General features: G+C 46.2%; 1 protein-coding gene across 3 annotated transcripts in view; it reads right to left on the reverse strand.

Annotated features, from left to right (window-relative positions):
* The window catches only part of LOC126191013 (hydroxylysine kinase), a 196,353-nt gene that overhangs the window by 132,924 nt on the left and 38,889 nt on the right, over positions 1-24,540 (reverse strand). The window contains exon 1 of one of the 3 annotated variants that reach the window (XM_049931702.1): positions 11,021-11,036. The exons of the other annotated variants lie outside the window; for them this stretch is intronic. The gene's annotated coding sequence lies outside the window, so the exon portion shown is untranslated. Of the gene's footprint in view, positions 1-11,020; positions 11,037-24,540 lie in introns of those variants that run through there. 3 annotated transcript variants of the gene reach the window in all.

Below are 24,540 nucleotides of genomic sequence, written 5' to 3' on the forward strand. Positions count from 1 at the left end.
TCCTCAAAATTTATGGGAATTAGGTGACTTGTGTGTCCAAAATCCCTCCAGCGACCTACAAAGGCCTCGTTGCTTCCATGCCACGACTCGTCGCCGCTGCTTTCCGTGCCAAACGTCGACATATCGGCTATTAGACCGGCTATTAGGTAGGAGGTCGTAATGTTCTGGCTGACCAGTGTGTATCGCAGAGGCAAGCAGTGAATGGTTGCCTAACTTCAGACACAACTATGGAATTGGAAGACGGAGATATATACACTCCTGGAAATTGAAATAAGAACACCGTGAATTCATTGTCCCAGGAAGGGGAAACTTTATTGACACATTCCTGGGGTCAGATACATCACATGATCACACTGACAGAACCACAGGCATATAGACACAGGCAACAGAGCATGCACAATGTCGGCACTAGTACAGTGTATATCCACCTTTCGCAGCAATGCAGGCTGCTATTCTCCCATGGAGACGATCGTAGAGATGCTGGATGTAGTCCTGTGGAACGGCTTGCCATGCCATTTCCACCTGGCGCCTCAGTTGGACCAGCGTTCGTGCTGGACGTGCAGACCGCGTGAGACGACGCTTCATCCAGTCCCAAACATGCTCAATGGGGGACAGATCCGGAGATCTTGCTGGCCAGGGTAGTTGACTTACACCTTCTAGAGCACGTTGGGTGGCACGGGATACATGCGGACGTGCATTGTCCTGTTGGAACAGCAAGTTCCCTTGCCGGTCTAGGAATGGTAGAACGATGGCTTCGATGACGGTTTGGATGTACCGTGCACTATTCAGTGTCCCCTCGACGATCACCAGTGGTGTACGGCCAGTGTAGGAGATCGCTCCCCACACCATGATGCCGGGTGTTGGCCCTGTGTGCCTCGGTCGTATGCAGTCCTGATTGTGGCGCTCACCTACACGGCGCCAAACACGCATACGACCATCATTGGCACCAAGGCAGAAGCGACTCTCATCGCTGAAGACGACACGTCTCCATTCGTCCCTCCATTCACGCCTGTCGCGACACCACTGGAGGCGGGCTGCACGATGTTGGGGCGTGAGCGGAAGACGGCCTAACGGTGTGCGGGACCGTAGCCCAGCTTCATGGAGACGGTTGCGAATGGTCCTCGCCGATACCCCAGGAGCAACAGTGTCCCTAATTTGCTGGGAAGTGGCGGTGCGGTCCCCTACGGCACTGCGTAGGATCCTACGGTCTTGGCGTGCATCCGTGCGTCGCTGCGGTCCGGTCCCAGGTCGACGGGCACGTGCACCTTCCGCCGACCACTGGCGACAACATCGATGTACTGTGGAGACCTCACGCCCCACGTGTTGAGCAATTCGGCGGTACGTCCACCCGGCCTCCCGCATGCCCACTATACGCCCTCGCTCAAAGTCCGTCAACTGCACATACGGTTCACGTCCACGCTGTCGCGGCATGCTACCAGTGTTAAAGACTGCGATGGAGCTCCGTATGCCACGGCAAACTGGCTGACACTGACGGCGGCGGTGCACAAATGCTGCGCAGCTAGCGCCATTCGACGGCCAACACCGCGGTTCCTGGTGTGTCCGCTGTGCCGTGCGTGTGATCATTGCTTGTACAGCCCTCTCGCAGTGTCCGGAGCAAGTATGGTGGGTCTGACACACCGGTGTCAATGTGTTCTTTTTTCCATTTCCAGGAGTGTATATATATATATATATATATATATATATATATATATATATATATATATATATATATATATATATATATATATATTTCACACGAAGTGTCAACTTGACGGTGCAAACTGCGGGATTGGCCAGAAAATTTGTAGATGAGATAAACAAACTCATCTATCGTTCAGTAAGGAACTGTTTTCAACTCCGTTCATTCGGGATTTGAGGAGGAAATGCGTATGAAAGGAGCACTGGAAATTAGAGGTGCCAAGAAATCTGTATCAAGATCAACTAACATCGATGTCTTAACGCATTCGTATACAATTATGCCGAATGTTAATATGGATGGTAAATTGGCTGGAAAGTTAATTATTGCGCTGCGAGAAGTTGTAGATGCTCTGCCCAGTGCGATTCTTTCTGCCCTGCGTGATCGTGCAAGGCAAGTAGGGAACGTTTACGTCACAGTATGCAAGAGTGGGAAAATGGGCATAAGGGAACTACACTTACGTTATGGGGACTGCTTTTGGCCAATAGCTAGTCAAAATAACGTGTTTTTTTTTTTAAATTCCTGGTATGCGTATAAAAATCATACTCCTTTACATGAAGTATTCCTCCTGAAAAGCATGTGACCTTGCAGTTCATACCACCTGTAACCACCGGACAAATTCAGCCTCTGGATGTTTGTTTTTTCCACGCCTATAAAACATATTATCGCACTGTCTGTAGCTACACCTTAACCGATAGCCAGTTTCACGACAAGCTCCACGACAGATTGTTTCGCATGCGGTTGCATGCCACTACATTCCATCAGTTCTCATCACCCTGTTACACCAACATGATTCTATATGCACTCTTTAAGACTGGATACTTAGCTGAACGCCCTGCACGGTTTGTAGCTCCCAAGGAGTTCGTCTTCGATCTTGATGGTGTGGACCTTTGTGATCACTGGACCACTGCAGCGCGCCATTTTTCATTCGGTGTTCATGGTGCAAGTAATGGTTTGTTTTGAACATTTCTTGAATGTCAAAGATGTGTGTTTTGTGAAGTGCAATACATACATTCGTTAGAAGGTTGATCTCTGCACATCCCGGACACTGATTTTCTGCCGCTCTCCTGACGCACATGGTGAGTCATAAGCAGATAACACTTTCAAATAAGCCTTACTAAAGATTGAACTTGCGACGTCACACTCAAGGGGTTCCTTGTCAGATTTCCCATATGACCAGTAGGCACTAGTGTTGAGTAGGTTACCTGCCCTCCCCAGTGGGTGCGTGAGTGGCTCTGGTCAGAGACTTTTTCAAGTGCACAACAAAGGTGTGCGGGTGGACTTAGTGTGTTGCCGAACAGATCGGCTCTTAGAGAGTGACTTTTTGTCTTTTTATTCGTGCATATGTCGCTTGTAATCCCCCTCCCCTCCACCCCAACCCCCCCCCCTCCTCAGTGAACATGTCAAAAAGAGGGCGGCAAGAACGAGGCATCAAAATGAATATACGAGGGTTGTCCAGTTCTTCATGCCAATTCTCGGCCGCACACTGCAGGAGCAATGAAGACGCCCCTGCAGCGTTTCTGATGAGAAGTGTTTGGTCACCCAAAATACAGTCCGTAATTGGCTCCCCCTGAGTCTCATCTCTACCAACAAGAACCGCTAGCTATGAAGACAAAATTTTTCCACAGACAACGAGCTGCAGACCAGTGCAGATAACTGGCCGAAGGTACAGGCGACTGCTTCGTATGACGAGGATACTGGAAAGTTGATACAACACTACCACAACACTCGAAGTTGGAGCGGCGACTATGTAGAGAAGTAGGTGGAATGTGTACCTTACTGTTGCAAGTAAAACGTTTCTGGTTTTCACTGTGGTTTCCAAATGGAAACCGCAATGGGGCATACTAGAGACACTGTGGTTTCCACGCTGTTTTGGAACTGTAGGAGAGTTATATTTATTCAGTCTCGTCTTCTAGGTATAGGTGTGAATTATTGCAGAACAAACAGGAAGAAGTTCGAAACGATTGCCTGATACCCATCAACTTCTGCCACACGGTACTGGAGGAAGTAAATTGAGTCCAACAATATCTACAGTCTCCAAACAGACTGTAGATAAAGAACTCGCCAAATTAAAATTCTGATCGCGTTTACAGTGACGGAACTTCCTACAATTATAAGCAATACTTTTACTTTTGGCATTAAAAAGTCCAGAGATACGGACATTAAAAATGTCCAACGAGGGGAATGGAAGGTAAATAAAGTAATGCCGAGTGAACTAGTTCATGACAATGGGTTACTGATGAAGACTAAGTTCGTCAGTCAGTGTTTGAATACATAGACTGATTAATGATACACGGCCGTGACAGATATCACCAACACTTTCCAAATTGTTAACACAAAATTTTATGCTTGAAGCTTCCAGTGACGCTATGGCCGTAACACTAGAGAATCTGGTAGAAATTTACGATGAGTTTGGTGAGGAGCAGGTGCTGAGAGGAATAAAACAGTATCGCAGATATGTGCATGCAGCCGATACGAGTGTGGATGATTAAGTGGGGCTTCAGAGACTCCCTGTACATCACTTATAACTCCAATATTTCTTGACCTTTTGTGTCTCAGCCACATCAGGTGAGAGGTGTTTTTCTAAACTGAGTATAGTAAAAAATTATCTTCACTCTATAATGAATCAAGAACGATTAGCCAATACGTCGATTTCATCAATTGAAAGAAAAGTTTCAAATGAAATGGATTTCAACGGCGTTACTGAGAATTTCTGTATAACAGAGGCGCGGAAACATGTGATATAATAATATCAACAATAAATACTCGTTCTATCGCGTAATAAGGTTACGGAATTCATATCATAGCTGTACAAGATTTCTTTCCAAACGTATGAAGCGAAACATAATTTTCTTACTCTATTCTTTATTATTCCATTGCACTCTATCTGATGGTTGCTATGCTAAATGCAGATTCGTATTCTAAATTGCTCACCTATATCTTTAAGAATATACACTGCCGGAAAAAAAATGCAAGCTCAAGGACAAGCTCATTTTATTGACAAGTAAGGTGACGGGTATTTCATCATTGTAGGAGTATCCGATAACAAATTCAGGCCAAATGAAACACAAATGTCAGAGTAAAAGGAGTCCAAAAAGTCGCATCAATACACAGTGTACCCCCCCCCCCCCCCCTTTGGCGGCAACGTAGGCTAGTATTCTCGCGGCAGCGTAGGCGTGTGTTCTTTCACGCAAACTATCATAAAGATGAAGAATGGCGTCCTGCGATAGATTGCCCCTTGCGTCTTGCGCATTTTGTTGCATTTCGGTAACGGTTCCTGCACGGCCCCGAGAACGAGTAAGTTACCGTTTCATCATGTCCCACGTGTTCCATTAGCGAGAGAACTGATGATTTTGCTGACCAGGCAATTGCTGTATACCACGAAGAGCACACTGCGTCGTGGTAGCCGTTTGTGGACGTGCATTGTCCTGCAGAAAAAGCACATCATCTTCATGTCAAAGGACTGGCAAGAGCAACAGGATAACAGCCTATGAAATGTGGAGCCCACTGGCTACTTAACCATGCAGAAACACCAAATGTACCGCGAGTTGTAACTGATGGCCTCCCAAGATATGGCGCAGGGATGGGACTTGTGTATCGTGAGTGAATGCACTCTGCCATTGACAGATCAGCAGGTCTGAGCCGTACAAGTGTACATCCATCAGTCGCATACGGATTGGACCCACAGTTATCACTGAAGACAGCAGAGCGCCATTTCACTCCCCAGTCAACTGTTTTAAGACACAAGAGCTCTTGGCGGTGTCGTTGTGGAGGTGGTAGCCTGGGCAGAGCCACACATATATTAATCCTGTTGGAAGCAGACGGTTCACAATGGTCCCTCATGACACAGCATGCGTAACATGTGCCCGGATTTCGTCGCTGTATGATATTCTGTCGGCCACCACTGCTCGCATACTGCTTCGATCTACACGGGTGTCCAGAAACAGGTCTACAGTTGTTCGGATGCTCCATAGACTACTGTTGAAAGCAGCGACACCGCAGCACATTATGCCTAAAACGTGCTTCGGTCTGTCGATACGTCCATCCACCTTCCCACAGGCCCGCAATAAATAAATAAATAACTGAAACTGTTAAACAGGAGAACTACTGGTCTGTGGGGCATAGTTGTACCCTAGAGCGAATGTTACAAACACCGTTCACCTTTAAACACGCACGGATATAGGGTGGCAATTTCAGGGGGCGCCAAATCCATATTCTTGCAGAAAAAAACTAGCTTCAGCGCACGTTGCCCTATCGATTACTCATATGATTTTGAAACGCATCCCAGTTTGTTTCTTAACATTTTTAAACACATTCTAAGTTGATTTCTGAACGAAAGATAAGTTGATCTTTGAATGCGTGCATAGTGTACGTTATGTTCCTGCCAGTGCATCTAGAAATAAAAAACTTCCCCCAGACAAAAGCGGACGGGGTTATAGGAACTGAGCCGAATAAACCCGAACGGGTGAATGCCAATCGCTGTTTTCATGTGGCTGACTGGGTGTGCGAATGATCAGCGTTGTTAAAATTGTTAGCGAAATCCATAGATTCAGACTACCAGGGTGGAAAAAAAACGACTAACAGGAAAAACAGGTAAGAAAGTTACATATTATCTTCTCGTTGTGTCGAAGAAAATGAAATACTCACAGAAAATGTTTGCCAGAGAGTTACACTACTAAGAACCAGTTGTACAGTCCCCGTTAGCAGCCGCTGAAGTTCTATTCTCGGAATAGGGCGGAAAACGCGTTGTATGAACACGTAATAACGTGATTCCTATATTTAATTTTATGTCACACAAAAGACAAAGCTGCTATCTAATACGCAATAAAGAGTGCAAATTTTCTAAAGAGTTTCTGTTCTCCCGTTCACAAATATTCCCATCCAGTATTAACAGTGATTTTCTTAAAGGGAGGTAGAATGTCATACCGGCCGACTGGGAGCAGGAGAGGCACCACAGCACATTTTAATTTAGACTGTCCTGAATATAAGTTTAATGGATTCCATTACAAAACAAACACGTTTGAATTCCACAGAGCGAAGTACAGCGACGTGCGATAGAAGAATGCTGTGTGAAGAGGCGTGGCACGGCGCTTTGGCACACTTAAGACCAAATAACACGTCTTACATTTCCTCGAACATTAATGTTTTATGTGTCAAACTCTTGAGAAAGATGTGCGCTACAAAATGAACATACACTCCTGGAAATTGAAATAAGATCACCGTGAATTCATTGTCCCAGGAAGGGGAAACTTTATTGACACATTCCTGGGGTCAGATACATCACATGATCACACTGACAGAACCACAGGCACATAGACACAGGCAACAGAGCATGCACAATGTCGGCACTAGTACAGTGTATATCCACAATTCGCAGCAATGCAGGCTGCTATTCTCCCATGGAGACGATCGTACAGATGCTGGATGTAGTCCTGTGGAACGGCTTGCCATGCCATTTCCACCTGGCGCCTCAGTTGGACCAGCGTTCGTGCTGGACGTGCAGACCGCGTGAGACGACGCTTCATCCAGTCCCAAACATGCTCAATGGGGGACAGATCCGGAGATCTTGCTGGCCAGGGTAGTTGACTTACACCTTCTAGAGCACGTCGGGTGGCACGGGATACATGCGGACGTGCATTGTCCTGTTGGAACAGCAAGTTCCCTTGCCGGTCTAGGAATGGTAGAACGATGGGTTCGATGACGGTTTGGATGTACCGTGCACTATTCAGTGTCCCCTCGACGATCACCAGTGGTGTACGGCCAGTGTAGGAGATCGCTCCCCACACCATGATGCCGGGTGTTGGCCCTGTGTGCCTCGGTCGTATGCAGTCCTGATTGTGGCGCTCACCTGCACGGCGCCAAACACGCATACGACCATCATTGGCACCAAGGCAGAAGCGACTCTCATCGCTGAAGACGACACGTCTCCATTCGTCCCTCCATTCACGCCTGTCGCGACACCACTGGAGGCGGGCTGCACGATGTTGGGGCGTGAGCGGAAGACGGCCTAACGGTGTGCGGGACCGTAGCCCAACTTCATGGAGACGGTTGCGAATGGTCCTCGCCGATACCCCAGGAGCAACAGTGTCCCTAATTTGCTGGGAAGTGGCGGTGCGGTCCCCTACGGCACTGCGTAGGATCCTACGGTCTTGGCGTGCATCCGTGCGTCGCTGCGGTCCGGTCCCAGGTCGACGGGCACGTGCACCTTCCGCCGACCACTGGCGACAACATCGATGTACTGTGGAGACCTCACGCCCCACGTGTTGAGCAATTCGGCGGTACGTCCACCCGGCCTCCCGCATGCCCACTATACGCCCTCGCTCAAAGTCCGTCAACTGCACATACGGTTCACGTCCGCGCTGTCGCGGCATGCTACCAGTGTTAAAGACTGCGATGGAGCTCCGTATGCCACGGCAAACTGGCTGACACTGACGGCGGCGGTGCACAAATGCTGCGCAGCTAGCGCCATTCGACGGCCAACACCGCGGTTCCTGGTGTGTCCGCTGTGCCGTGCGTGTGATCATTGCTTGTACAGCCCTCTCGCAGTGTCCGGAGCAAGTATGGTGGGTCTGACACACCGGTGTCAATGTGTTCTTTTTTCCATTTCCAGGAGCGTATTTTTGAGAAATCCATTTTTTTAAATTTTTTACTTCCTATCTCAAACGCACGCGAGGGGGAGGGGGGGGGGGGCGCCAGTATCAAATTTTTGCCCCGGTTCGGAAATATCGTAGATTCGGGTCTGCCACTAAACTCAGCACATTTACTGCCTGCAGAGTCAAAACCGAGAGTGCACAAATAGGCGACCTGGGAACGTTGACAAATTAATCACAACACTACAACCCTTCAATATTAACATATTATACACTGGCACAACTGAACACAGTCCTTGAAGGTGTTACTTTTTTCCGGTGGTGTGTATTATAATTGTTACAGCTTAGTGCACACTTATTAGAAATACTTGAAGTTTTTGTCAGCCATTACCTCCGTTATTCATTTTTTACAAGATGTAAATAGAAATACATCAGAATGAGATTTTCACTCTGCAGCGGAGTGTGCGCTGATATGAAACTTCCTGGCAGATTAAAACTGTGTGCCCGACCGAGACTCGAACTCGGGACCTTTGCCTTTCGCGGGCAAGTGCTCTACCAACTGAGCTACCGAAGCACGACTCACGCGCGGTACTCACAGCTTCACTTCTGCCAGTACCTCGTCTCCTACCTTCCAAACTTTACAGAAGCTATCCTGGTAGAGCACTTGCCCGCGAAAGGCAAAGGTCCCGAGTTCGAGTCTCGGTGGGGCACACAGTTTTAATCTGCCAGGAAGTTTCAGAAATACATCAGTTTCCAGCCGCTCTGGGTCTCCGACGTGCTTCTTTTACCACTGGCAACATCTATAACAACATTTATTTCGTTCGCTCCTCTCCTTGCGGGCTTGGCACTTACCCTTTGCGTAATATTCCAGTCTCCTTCCAGTAACAATCTTTTGCTCACGCAGTCTGTCAGGATGCTTTGTACCTATAGATCAACTGCTCTCTTTGCGCTGCAAGTCTGTTGACTGACACAGACCGCCGATAGTTGAAGAGAGTCGTCATGTGTAACAGGCAAACATCACAGGAATTCCAGACTGCATTAGGATCCACTGCAAGTACTATGACAGTTAGGCAGGAGGTGAGAAAACTTGGATTTCATGGTCGAGCGCCGCTCGTAAGTCACACATCACGCCCGTAAGTGCCAAAAGACGCCTCGCTTGGTATAAGGAACGTAAACATTGGACGATTGAACAGTGGAAAAACGTTGTGGGAAGTGACGAATCACGGTACACAATGTGGCGATCCGATGGAAGGGTGTGGGTATGGCGAATGCCCGGTGAACGTTATCTGCCAGCGTGTGTAGTGCCAACGATAAAACTCCGAGGCGGTGGTGTTCTAGAGTGGTCGTGGAGGGTACTTGCACCCCTTGTTCTTTTGCGTGGCACTATAACAGCACAGGCCTACACTGATGTTTTAAGTACCTTCTGGCTTCCCACTGTTGATGAGCAATTCGGGGATGGCGATTGCATCTTTGAACACGGCTTGTAGCGGACTGGTTACACGACAATAACATCCCTGTAATGGAATGGCCTGCACAGAGTCCTGACCTGAATCCTATAGGACACCTTTGGGATGTTTTGGAACGCCGACTTCCGCCAGGCTTCACCGAACGACATCGATACCTCTCCTATGTGCAGAGCACTCCGTGAAGAATGGGCTGCCATTCCACATGACTGAAAGTTTTCTTCCGAGAGTGGCAGCTGTCGTCAAGGTTAAGGGTGGGCCAACACCATACTGAATTCCAGCATTACCGATGGAGGGCGCCACGAACTTGGAAGTCATTTTCAGTCAGGTGTGCGGATACTTTAGATAACATAGTGTACATACTTTCCTAACCGCATTACGTGCCCACAACACCACTAACGATATTTAATCCCGTGGTAGGTAGTGCTCATAATATTTTGCCTCAAAAGTGTATAATCTGATGTCAACTACAAAAATTAACCTGTAGTATACAGATCAAATAACAAAGACCTCGCACCTACTTTGCGACAGAAACTAGAACAACTTTGTCCTATCTGTGGTAATCAACGTACTTCTAAATCTGGAAAGACTGTAAATAATTTTGTGTCTTCCAACGTGTGTCGGCGTTGGGGCATTTATATCATTGCTTTATTACATCTGATAAAATCAACATTTTCCCGACCTCACAATCCACCAAGACGACAGCATTACATCAAAGACTGTTTGTTCATGGTTAAATATCATTTTGATGCTGGCCACAATGCAAAAGCTGCATCATCACAACTACATCTACATCTACATGGATACTCTGCAAATAACATTTAAGTGCCTGGCAGAGGTTTCACAACTCTGTATCATTCCAATTCCATATAGCGCGCGGAAAGAACGGTCACATATCTTTTCGTACGAGCTCTGATTTCCCTTATTTTATCATGGCGATCATTTCTCCCTATGTAGGTCGGCGTTAATAAAATATTTTCGCATTCGGAATAGAAAGTTGGTGATTGGAATTCCGTGAGAAGATTCCTCCGCAAAGAAAAACTCCTTTGTTTTAACATCTTTAAGAAACATGTGAGTAGGTGCATAAAACTGACCTCTACGTATGGTTTACTCATGGCTGCAATAATCAACTGTTTACATCATGAATAGCGGAGACATCAGGCTCCCAATAAACAGTCATAAAATCTGCGGCTTTGCAGTGATGGTTTGGTGGCGAAAGAGCACGACATTTGTAATTAAAGTGTACGTACGAAGACATTCTTCAAACAAACCTGCGGTATGATACCCTCTTCTACGGCTCCGGTCGATAAACTGAGAGGCATACAGTTGCTGAAATCGATAAATCTCAGTTTCCAGTCAATGACTGCAGATTACGGAATGAGATAAAATAAAGGCTTCTGTTTATTGTGCAAATATTTGTTATGTAATCTCTCAGGTTTTCTCCGCGTGACTGATAAGTGATGAGTTTTTGGATGTTCTTCAGTGTTTTTGATTCTGCAAAAAATGGAACCAAAAACTCGGCAGAACACAGCATTAATTTGTTATGTGCCTGTGAGCTACTTGACAGATGTTACTGAATGTACAACCCACATAGACAGGCGTTTCAAACATCCTGTTAAAGGCTTCTAAGGGTTTAGAGGGTATTTAGTAGAAAAAGTTTTGATAGCAAATCCATGACCGGAATTGTACCGCTTGGTTATAAAGTAAGCTTGAAGCCTGGAATACTTTGAAACCTTCCGTTTCGCGGTAAACACACGAAAAGCCACATTTTTGACGGTGAAAATCCGCATGTGACGCATTCACGTTGGTTGGTTGGTTGGTTGTTTGGGGAAAGAGACCAGACAGCGTGGTCATCGGTCTCATCGGAATAGGGAAGGATTGGGAAGGAAGTCGGCCGTGCCCTTTCAGAGGAACCATCCCGGCATTTGCCTGGAATGATTTAGGGAAATCACGGAAAACCTAAATCAGGATGGCCGCACGCGGGATTGAACCGTCGTCCTTCCGAATGCGAGTCCAGTGTCTAACCACTGCGCCACCTCGCTCGGTACTCACGTTGGTTTCAGCAGCGGTTCGATATCAGTGTGTGGGCCAGTATCATTGATGACAGCCGAAGTGTTTGATGCTTCGAGAGGCACCGTATTGAATATTTATACCTCTTACAGGGAAAGCGGAAAAAGTCACCCGCTAAGTCACAAAGCGGACTAAAACTATCCCGCCTGGAGGAGCCGGCTGTCCTGACCACCGCACTACGACAGACTAGTGCGGGTAGGACATAGATACGGGCGTAGGGTCACCTTCTCGGCCATGGAGGCTGTTGACAGGCTACAACTAAAGACCATGAATCTTTCCACCGACTTCGGCGCCCTGCGTGACCTAGTAAAGAAGGTATTTGAAAGAAGAAACGAAACTTCCAACTTCAACGAAATATACAATTAATCTGTCCTATCTAATGGGAGAATAGCTTATGACTGGACGAAAACTTTTCCGGAATCGTATGTACATACATATTTCCCATGACTACAGAAATACAGATAGGGCAGCTAAATGCACACTATAGCAGGCTGGTCATGCAGGAGCTTCGGAGAGTGGTGGAGGAGAGGAACCTTGATGTGCTCTGTTTGCAGGAGAAATACTCTCTTGCGGGGAACAGAGCTTTTGCTGCCATGAGTTGGCAAGTAGTAAGTTTCTGGGACGACCCGAAAGCCACCACCATAATAACTAACAAGGCACTGCAGGTAACGCACCTTCCGGATGACCACTGTTACGTTATTGAACTTCAGTCACCAATCGGCGTCATATACCTAATAAATATGTACTTTCAGTACGGCACAGATATTGAAGTGTACCTTGACCAACTCACGCAGGTGGCAACGGTTCTGAGGGGAAGAAAGGTAGTTGTGGTGGCGGATGTGAATGCCAGATCCCCCCTATGGCACAGTGGCACTCCAGACGAGAGAGGAGGCAAGCTGGAAGAGACTATTATGTCTCTACAACTCCTCATTGCCAATAGACCAGGAAACCGCCCCCCCCCCCCCCCACCTACACGGGAGGGGGAGGTTAGGGAACCAACACTGACATTACGATGATGACAGCCAACATCGCTGCCAATGTACAAAACTGGATAGTCACAGACGAAGATACAACCAGCGATCATAGCTCGATCACATTCACAATCTCAGATCGGGAGTGCCACTGGAACATAGGGTGGGAAGTACAACTAAACTACAAGAAGACCAACTGGGAGCACCTTGCAAGAGAGTTTGACGCCCCGACATGGCCAGAAGATGACGATGATGTCAATAAACACGCCGAAGAGCTGGTGAGCGCCCTCACCAGGGCGGTGAAGGCTGCTGTACCAACCAGCAGGAGAGCCGTGGCGGCCTCTGCATCACCATGGTCTGCAGAGGTAGGGCAGATGCGTCAGTTTGTTAGGAGGGCGAGGAGGTATTACCAGCGAAGTTTCGTCTGGGAGGAAAAACAAAGATGGCTACAAACATACAGACAAGCCAAAGAGCAGTTCCAGAAGGAACTGCGAGCTGTCAGGTTGGAAAGCTGGGAAAAATACGTGCACAGCCAATTGGCTACGGACCCCTGGGGCACTCCTTACAAAATAGTAAGGGAAAAAATCAGGTCGCCAATGGTGCTTTCAACAATTAGGGTTGGAAACCGGATGACTGGGTCTTGGCAGGAAACTGCTGAGGTCCTTCTCCGCTCCCTCCTCCGTGATGACAAAGCTGAAGAAGACACCGAAGAGCAATGCCTAATTAGTCAGGCTGTGCGGGAAAAATACCAGAACAACACCATGGAGGAAGTGACGGCGCATATAAAATCACTAAAGAAAGGAAAGGCCCCAGGACCAGACGGCATCGTCGCGGAGGTGGTGCAATACCTCACTCCTCAACTGGTAACACCTTTAGCAAGAACCTACAATGAGGCCCTGCGCCTCGGAACATTCCCCACAGTTTGGAAACAGGCCAATGTCGTAATCATCAAAAAAGGGCACCCTGCCGCCGTTGGATAAGCAGCTGCAGTAGCAAGTCGTGTACTCTTAGCTCACTTATTTGTTAAATAGTTTAATTCTTAATTTCTTTGCGTGTTTTTGTTATTTGCATTTTTTAATTCATAAATTTCGGGCGTATAAGTGTAAACGCAGCCAAAACCTCTCAAACAAACAGAAGCTAAACGATGTCAAAGTTATTGTAAGGAGGGCTATGCGTGAAGCGTTCAGGGAATTCGAAAGTAAAATTCTATGTACCGACTTGACAGAAAATCCTAGGAAGTTCTGGTCTTACGTTAAATCAGTAAGTGGCTCGAAACAGCATATCCAGACACTCCGGGATGATGATGGCATTGAAACAGAGGATGACACACGTAAAGCTGAAATACTAAACACCTTTTTCCAAAGCTGTTTCACAGAGGAAGACCGCACTGCAGTTCCTTCTCTAAATCCTCGCACAAACGAAAAAATGGCTGACATCGAAATAAGTGTCCAAGGAATAGAAAAGCAACTGGAATCACTCAACAGAGGAAAGTCCACTGGACCTGACGGGATACCAATTCGATTCTACACAGAGTACGCGAAAGAACTTGCCCCCCTTCTAACAGCCGTGTACCGCAAGTCTCTAGAGGAACGGAAGGTTCCAAATGATTGGAAAAGAGCACAGGTAGTCCCAGTCCCAGAGTTTTTAGCAAGCAGAACACAGCATGTTGTTATCAATGGAGAGACGTCTACAGACGTTAAAGTAACCTCTGGCGTGCCATAGGGGAGTGTTATGGAACCATTGCTTTTCACAACATATGTAAATGATCTAGTAGATAGTGTCGGAAGTTCCATGCGGCTTTTCGCGGATGATGCTGTAGTATACAGAGAAGTTGCAGCATTAGAAAATTGTAGCGAAATGCAGGAAGATCTGCAGCGGATAGGCACTTGGTGCAGGGAGTGGCAACTGACGCTTAACATAGACAAATGTAATGTATTGCGAATACATAGAAAGAAGGATCCTTTATTGTATGATTATATGATAGCGGAACAAACACTGGTAGCAGTTACTTCTGTAAAATATCTGGGAGTATGCGTGCGGAACGATTTGAAGTGGAATGATCATATAAAATTAATTGTTGGTATGGCGGGTACCAGGTTGAGATTCATTGGGAGAGTCCTTAGAAAATGTAGTCCATCAACAAAGGAGGTGCCTTACAAAACACTCGTTCGACCTATACTTGAGTATTGCTCATCAGTGTGGGATCCGTACCAGATCGGGTTGACGGAGGAGATAGAGAAGGTCCAAAGAAGAACGGCGCGTTTCGTCACAGGGTTATTCGGCAACCGTGATAGCGTTACGGAGATGTTTAGCAAACTCAAGTGGCAGACTCTGCAAGAGAGGCGCTCTGCATCGCGGTGTAGCTTGCTCGCCAGGTTTCGAGAGGGTGCGTTTCTGGATGAGGTATCGAATATATTGCTTCCCCCTCCTTATACCTTCCGAGGAGATCACGTATGTAAACTTAGAGAGATTCGAGCGCGCATGGAGGCATTCAGACAGTCGTTCCTCCCGCGAACCATACGCAACTGGAACAGAAAAGGGAGGTAATGACAGTGGCACGTAAAGTGCCCTCCGCCACACACCGTTGGGTGGCTTGCGGAGTATAAATGTAGATGTAGATGACAAAGATCCGAAAGAAGTGAAGTCCTATAGACCAATCTGCCTGTTGGACCTGTTAGGCAAAGTGCTGGAGAGGTTACTAGCTGACAGACTGACGGCAGACCGAGTGCTGTGCGGGATGAGCGACACGCAATTCGGTTTTCGGCAGGGGCGATCTACGTGTGACGTAATTGCCCTGGCGGCCGAGGTCTGTGGGTCGTCTCCGCACAAGTACATAATAGGCATCATGGTGGACATCAGTGGCGCCTTCGACAGCCTGTGGTGGCCTTCGCTCTTCTTCTGCCTGCGGGAGAAGGAGTGTCCAGGGCCGCTACACGGCTGTCCCTAGCGGGCGAATTGTCAAGAAAATTTCGAAGGGGTGTCCACAGGGCTTTGTCCTGGGACCGCTCTTCTGGGATATAAATATGGAGCCTCTCCTAGAGAGCTTGGAGAACAGTGTGGATGTGCTAGAGCCTACGCAGACGACCTCTTTCTGCTGGTTGGCGGCCGGAGTCGCAAAGGGTAAGATCTTTACCTACCTGCCGCTGAATCACCTTCCTGCTTGTGGCGCGGTTCTGCTACCCCCTTCGTTTTAAATAAGGACTACCGCTCTTAGCGTACTATCCGTTTACATGACGCAAATGATGAGGAGTGGCTCTAAGGCTGTTACCTTTCGGCGATGACCTATTAAAAAGAACCTTTATCACCTGAGGATGCGTCTTCTAGTGGCGCGAAACCGGTCGTGAGTTTTAGTAAAAAAGTATTCTACAGCCAAAGAGGAATATTCTTTCAAAAACTACGAGCTTTGATTACTGAATTTGCGCTGTCAGTTACAGAGAACAACACGTGCATGTGTGGATGTTATTGGACCATTAACAATTCTCACACAATGCTGCCACAACACGAGAATGACCATTGCGCCTGACAAGTCGACATACCTATTACTGAAAGGCCAATTGGCCAGAAATCCAACAGTAAGAATTGAGGGCTCACCAGTAATTCGGCGTCGCGAGGCCCGGTATCTGGGAGTGATAACTGTTGAAAGATGGAATTTCGCCAAACACATAGAAACTGCAACTCAAAGATTATTAGAAGCTCTGAACAGTCTTATCATGATAGGACACAGCAGATTTCATCTTCCACTGGAGCTCATAAAGCTGTACCACAACACCATTCTTGCTTCCATCGTGGGTTACGGATCTGGAGTCTAGGCACACTGGCTCACGAGGGTCGTGCCTGCTATGGCTGTGAGGAGGGTGCAACGCAACATGCTTCTACGCTCCATTGGAGCATACAGAACCTCTCCGGGAGGGGCACTACTAACACTCATGGGGGCGTGTCCCTCGGACATTAAAATCCGAGAACAGGCGGCCTGGTATTGGGTGAAAAGAGGAGATGTAGAAAAAACTGAGAGCATTTCGGGAGTGCGGGTGGGGACAAGTTAGCGATTAAAAGAAGAGGAGAAGAGCTATGGCAAGAACTCTGGGACAGAGAGGAAACAGGCAGAAGGACTTACCAACTGCTCCCGAATATCAAAGAACGCCTCCAACTTTCGCATTTCCAACCGAGCAAGGGACTGTTGCACTTCCTCACAGGTCACGGACCGTACCCGGCATATCTTTGCCGGTTCGGGAAAAGGGCTACCCCCTCGTGTGACTGCGGAGCCGAACAGGCTACTCCGGATCACGTGATCTACGAGTGCCCTATCTTCGATGATGTAGCCAGCGACTTAAGAAACCAGCTACCAAACAACGACACCTATCAGCTAATCAGAAACCCGACCACATTCGAAATAATAAACCGCCTTGCCAGCGAGGTAGCAGCAAAGGTCCTGCGAGAATATCGAAGGGAAAATAAATGAACCACTTAAACATGACATGACTCAATGCGACCCATCCCATTCCGCCAGGGCGTGGACTGGCCAATCGCCGTGACGGTAGGAATCCGCCACGCTCTGGAATAGGGGGCAGGTGCGCTAACACCCGAATTCGACAAGCGCACACAGATAATGACCTAGTAATTAGTTAATTTCTCAGTAGACCTGTAGCGATTTTCCAAAGGGCCAGTCCGGTGCCAGGGGCATGCCCACTGGGATTAGCTCGGTGGGCACGGCCACATAGTAGGTTTGTATAACAACTGGCACGCCTGTAACGCTGCAGGAAGTAGCCTTTAGAATAGTTAGTTAAGAGTAGACAGTAGATCTTACCCATTAAGAAACTAACTCATTATTTCCTGTAGCATGTAAGTATACTAAAACTAGAATTAAAAATTAAAAATGCTGCTAACATCATTAAAAGGTATTGTAGATATTAAGACCCACTAATGTATAAGGTGGTGGGTTATGATGTATGATATTATTGGATTGAATAAAGAATTTTTTTAAAAAAAGCGGCATAAAGTCTATGTTGAGTGATCGTGACGATAAGTTATTGAAGAGCATTGTGTCAAAAACAAGAGGACGACAGCTGCAAAAGTCACTGCAGAACTGAATGTCGCACTCGAGAATCCTGTCAGCTCCGAAACAACACGAATAGAGCTCCATATGCCGGCAATCGCAAGGCAAGCTGGTATTCCAGAAAACACTCATCAGTGATTTAGATGCCCGGAACAGGAAAACGTGGCACCGAAGCCATAAAATCTGGACTATCGCGCAATGGACGAATATCGTTTAGCCGGATGAGTCATTTTGAACACTGTTTCCAACTTCCAACTGAGTTTACGCCCCAACAATGAAACATAGCGCACCGTTTGGGTTTGATTTGGGTAGCCGTATCGTGATGTTCCATGAGCCCCATGAATACTCTGCAAGGTCGAATTACCGCCAAAGATTATGTAGCCATTTTGGCTCCTCAGGTCCATACTATGTTACGATGTTTGTCCCCCAATGGTGATGCTGTTTTCCAAGACGACACGGCCCTTGTTCACAACACCTCACATCGTCCAGGACTGGTTCTGTCAGTACGAGGATGAATTGTCACATCTCCCCTGATCTCCAGTCACAAAATCTCAATATTATTAAGCCTCTGCGGTCTGCTTTGGAGAGAGAGGTTCATGATTGCTATCCACCTCCATGAACTTGCCACTATTTTCCATTCCGAAACGACGTGACTGTTTTGAATGACAGTGGTTTTCCTACACCATTTTGGGCATGATAATGTGTTCTTGCCACGCGGAGTGGCAGCGCGGTTTGAGGCGTCATGTCACGGACTGCGCGGCCACTCCCGCCGGAGGTTCGAGTCCTTCCTTGGGCATGGGGTGTGTGTGTTGTTCTGAGCATATGTTAGTTTAAGTAGTGTGTATGTCTCACGGGCCGATGACCTAAGCAGTTTGGTCCCTTAGGAATTCACACACATTTGAACATTTGAATGTGTTCTTCTTGGTGTTTCGATATTTTTGTACATCCGCTGCAATTGACGTTCCTGTAATAGGCACAGGTGAAGTTATTGGAACATTTGTCACTGTCACCCCGTCATCAAATGTGGTTTTAACACCGTGGCGCACCAACGCATATTTCACGTAGCATCCGCGAGTTTCTTAACCACAAGCGCTGTGAAAACTGGATAGGTCGGGGTGGGCTATTTTCTTGACCACCATGATCGTCACACCCCTTCGACCTTTTCTTGTGGGGTCTTTTGAAGGGCCTTGTGTATGAGACTGTTGTAGTGTCGGAAGGAGATTTCCTTGTCCGAGTTCTGGTGGCAGCAGCAATTATTCAGCACACACCAACGTTTGTTGCCCGTGTGAATGAAGCATGTGTCCCAGGTACAGCCTGTGCAACGAACAGTTGGCTCGACGCGTGGAGCACATCTTCCTGACTACACAGATCAGAGCTCATTGTCTGTGCTGTGTGAGTACCGTGAAGCGGAGGACTGTAAACTGATTGAATCTTCAAACTTATCTTGCATCCAAGCAGTATACTTCCGGACATGGGTCACTTGTCAAAACTTTACCTACAAAGTCCCTTCTAAAAATTCCAGAAGTCTATAACGGGAACTGTGAACCAATCCGTACTTACGTTGGATTGTCTACATCTACATGTAATCTACAAGGCACAGATCAATTGGATGCAATGCATGCTTCCTTCCAATATCAGAAACTCCCATGCGTGTTCTATTCGTGTATACACTGGGGTGACAAAAGACATGAGATATCTTCTAATATCGCGCCGCACCTCATTTTTAGTGCAGCATCTCGATGTGTCATGAGTCAACAGATCATTGGAAGCCCTCTGCAGAAATATTGAGCCATGCTGCCTCTACAGTCGTTCATAAATGCTAAAGTGTTGCCAATGCAACATTTTGTGTACGAACTGACCCCTCGATTAAGTCCCATAAATGTTCGATGGGTGGCCAAAACATTCGCTCGAACTGGCCACGATGTTCCTCAAACCAGTCGTGAACAATTGTGGCCCGGTGACATGGCGCGTTGTCATCCATAAAAATTCCTTCGTTGTTTGGGAAGGTGAAGTCCACGAAGGGCTGCAAATGGTCTCCAAGTAGCCGAACATAACCATTTCCGGTCAATGATCGGTTCGCTTGGACCGGAGAACCCAGTCCATTCCATGCAAACACAGCCTATGGAGTCAGCACCAGCTTGCACAGTGTCTTGTTGACAATTTGGATCCATGGCTTCGTGGGGACTGCGCCACATACGAGCCTTACCACCTGCTCTTACGACTGTTTCCCAATCGTCTAGAGTCGAACCGATATGGTAGCGAACTCAGGAGAAGAGCTGCAGGCGGTGTCGTGCTGTTGGTAGAGGCGCTCGCTTCGGTTATCTGTTGCTACAGCCCATTAACGCCAGATTTCGCCGCACTGTCTTATCGGATACGTTCGTCGTACATACCACATTGATTTCTGCGGTTATTTCACGCAGTGTTGGTTGTCTGTTAGCATCGACAACTCTACGCAAACGCCGCTGCTCACGGTCGTTAAGTGAAGGCCGTCGACCACTGTGTTGTTTTTGGTGAGACGTAATGTCTGAATTTTGGCAATATTGCCATACTATTGACACTGCGGATCTTGGAATATTAAATTCCCTAACGATTTAGGAAGCGGCATGTCCTGTGAGTCTAGCTCCAACTACCAATCCGCGTTCAAAGTCGTTTAAGGGGCTCCGGAACGCCCTATACTTGCAATGTTAAAATAACGCTTATAAATTACATCTTTCCTCACAAAGTATTTGAGGTAGGAAGTTGAACTTTTTACAGATTATTTATTGGAATATGGGCTACAACTTAACACAGGGATTTTACAAAATTTTAGTTCAGTTATTAAAGAAGATTTTTTTTCAATTGTAATGAAAATTCACAACATTTTTTGCAATTTTTTATTTATATATTCAAAAATATACAGTTTTTTCGAAAAAGGCTGTGTTAAATTATGCAGAAGGTACTGTGTAACATTTACTGAAAGTTTGAAACAAATATGTTTGGAAGATCCTTAGAAAACATGTAATTAGTATGAGGAAATAAAAGTTTTGGGAATCGAGCGACAAAGATTGGATTAACTTTTTAGTGCATTCCAGGTCCATAGGATGGATTATCTTCATCCTCTGCAAACTCCTCCTCCAGCTTCCTCTTGTTCCTCCTCCTGTTTACTCTTGCTTGTATTTCTAGACTCTTTACAGCCCTGTCTGCAGCCAGAAGGCGTTCCTTGTCTAAAGCAAGCATCGCTCGTACCATGTTAGAACCTATCTTCATTCCCATATTTCTAAATACCTTGCACCTTACAATGTTGCCATCACTGAAAGTCGCAACAGCATCATACACACCAAAGTGAAGTGTTTCTATTCCAACAAATACAGTCTTGGGGATTCTCGACCATATAACACTATTTACACTTTCATTGGGGTTTTGAGACGTTATACTTCGCGTATATGCAACAGCTTTGACCAACTGAGTTGAGTGGAGAGGAGCCTCTTGTAGCTGTAGATGCAGGTAGCATGCAGCAGCCCTTATCAGTTAGGAGGCCTAGGTTAGTTGCAAAGTCAAACAGAAGGAAGAAGGTTCTGCTGCTAGGTTCACTCACTTGGTTATTGTCTTTATTGTTTACAGTAATAACACATACCTTTGGCTTTCCAACATTTCTCCTTTTCTTAAAAGCCTTCAGAGGATTTCTAATAACTTTACATTTACTCATGATTATACTTCAACAAAACAGAGACTCAAGAAACAGAATTAATTACGAATATTTTCGAGATAACGACAGAGTAAATAAACATGAAACAATCGACAATCACACCAGCGATATATATTGAACCATCACAGGTTAGCCACAACACATACTTTATCTCACATCACTAAAATGTACCTGATGAACACGGAAGTTAATAATAACACCATTTGACAGCAGTTTAACAGCGCCACAGTGGGTCACGCCCATGTAGAACCCATTTCAAAAAAAATTTAAAAATAGTTGTAGTCTTCGGAATTGAATAAATTATATATCTATTAAAAGGTAATAGTCTGCAGATTCAGAAAACGCAAAAAAGTAAAAATTGAACTTTTCATGATTTTGAGCCTTTCCGGAGCCCCTTAATACCTGTCGTGCGACCATAATCACGTTTAAAAACATGAATTACCTGACCACAAATGGCAGATCCGCCATTGCACTGCGCTTTTATACCTTGTGTACGCGATACTACTGTCATCCGTGTATGTCGGTCTCGCTATCCCGTGACTTTTGTCACCTCAGTGCAATTCAGTATAATCCATGGTAGTTTGTAGGTCGATTGAAGATGGTGTGGTACTAGAATCAGGCGCGACTTCATTTTTAAACGCGAAATTTAACATCTCATCGTTCCTTTTGCCTTCTGTTTCGACATCAGACTTGTCCACGAGGGACTGAATGGAAGACTTCGGTCCATTTAGTTAGGATAATAGCGACTCTCCATATGTTCTGCGGGACACAAATACTCTACTAGCCTTCTTGATATACTTGTAGCATTTTGTGATATGTAGTATTATCGTACATGCTAATATCTGTCTCTCTGATAGCACTGCGGGGTCCAAAAGATCTATAACATTTCTGTCGTCTGTGAGCTGTGTTGTGTTTTTTTTTTTATTTCCCTTTATTTGTATGGGTTTTTGGTTTTTGAAATTTACGGCCTTCGACAAATCTGAACTGCAAAGTGAGTGGATATTTGAAGTAGAAATGATAAAGGCGGGTAGCGGAAACGTAAAAACAGTTGTTACTGACAAACTTTTCTTGGAACTCTTGGATATGAATACAATTAAATACAGAGAGAATCGCAGATATTTCACTGTGTAATTAAATAACTCTGTTGGGAGAATTTTACAACAATAGCGGTTGTCCGTATTTTTGGAACCTTCATTTACTTGTTTATTTATTTATTTTGGCTGTGGGCAGGGAAAGATCGTACAGCCAACAGTGTTACGAAATTGTCATATTTACATAATTGTGATTGTCACAGTAGAGCAATAAAAAGAGTTCGATTTACCATCATAAGTGCTTAAAGTAAACTCAAACACTAAAATAAGAATATAATAGCAGGCAGTAGTTACAATAGTGCCAAGTTAATATCAGTGCAGTTTTCACAACAAAACAATGATAAGAGTGTGAAGTACAAAGGTAAGTTCGTTATACAAATTAAAAAACACGAAATTACAAGCCAGAGTTCCAACTGGGCCGGTTGCAGCCTCTTATAATTAAAAGCTGGACAATGACGTCGTTTATACAGATAAGTTCTTAATGCAAAGTAAAAACACAGACAGACGTCCCAATTTTCGAAGCGGACTGCTTCCATGGGAGGACAAGATCCCCACAACTTATAGGTCAGAGCTGGATACCGCTATCTTTGAAATAGTTCGCGAGCTAATAATGTTTATATATATAACCAGCGAAGTAAAGCTGTTGCACTTGTAGGGAGGGGGTAGCCCTTCGCAACCAACTATTTGTACAAGGCCGAGCGTGCGGCCGAGTACTTGGTACACGCCAGTGTGACGTGGTTCAGATTCGCCGTAGCCCTTGTGTTAGGAAGCTATGATTTTTCAGCCGGTATAGGTGGGCAGGGCAACATCCCGTGTCCCAGCCATATGCGGATGCGAGAGGTCACATGGCGTCTACCATACTTCACCGAGGTGAACCATGGCCGAGAAGAGACGTTCGGTTGTATGGCATCCAGGAGCCCGCTCTTTACGTGCTGTGGTACGTGCCATTCACAATTCCAGTTTGGATCTTTAAACAGGAATGGACGCGCTAGACCTGTCTCCCTGCAATAGATCAGTATGGCCTGGGCAGTATCTTTGCAGTTACCTGTCTTTACTAAATCCATAAATTTATATGGTCCAATAACATCCACACATGCACGTGTTGTTCTCTGTAACTGACAGCGCAAGTTAAGTAATCAAAGCTCGTAGTTTTTGAAAGAAATATTCCTCTTTGGCTGTAGAATACTTTTTTACTAAAACTCACGACCGGTTTCGCGCCACTAGAAGACGCATCCTCAGGTGTTAAAGGTTCTTTTTAATAGGTCATCGCCGAAAGGTAACAGCCTTAGAGCCACTCCTCATCATTTGAGTCATGTAAACGGATAGTACGCTAAGAGCGGTAGTCCTTATTTGAAACGAAGGGGGTAGCAGAACCGCGCCACAAACAGGAACGTGATTCAGCGGCAGATGGGTAAAGATCTTACCCTTTGCATAGCGGTCAGTAATGCCTTGCCTGCTGCCGCTCGCCGGCCGGTGAGGCCGAGCGGTTCTAGGCGCTTCAGTCTTGAACCGCGCGACTTCTACGGTCGCAGGTTCGAATCCTGCCTTGGGCACGGATGTGTGTGATGTCCTTAGGTTAGTTAGGTTTAAGTAGTTCTAAGTTCTAGGGGAATGATGACCTCAGATGTTACGTCCGATAGTGCTCAGAACCATTTGAACCTCTCTTTGAGCTGCCGCTCAATCACATTCCCCCTTGTGTCGCGGTTCTACTACCCTCTTCGTTTTGAACAAGGACTACCGCTTTTAGCGTGCTATCTGTGTACATGACGCAAATGATGGGAAGAGGTGTAATGCAGTTACCTTTCGACGACGACCTATTAAAAAGGACCTTTATCACCTGAGGATGCGTCTTTTAGTGGCGCAAAACTGGTCGTGACTTTCAATAAAAAGGCATTCGACAGCCAAATCGTATTATTTCTTT

This window comes from Schistocerca cancellata, chromosome 6, assembly GCF_023864275.1.
Source record: "Schistocerca cancellata isolate TAMUIC-IGC-003103 chromosome 6, iqSchCanc2.1, whole genome shotgun sequence".
Taxonomy (NCBI): Eukaryota; Metazoa; Arthropoda; class Insecta; order Orthoptera; family Acrididae; genus Schistocerca; species Schistocerca cancellata.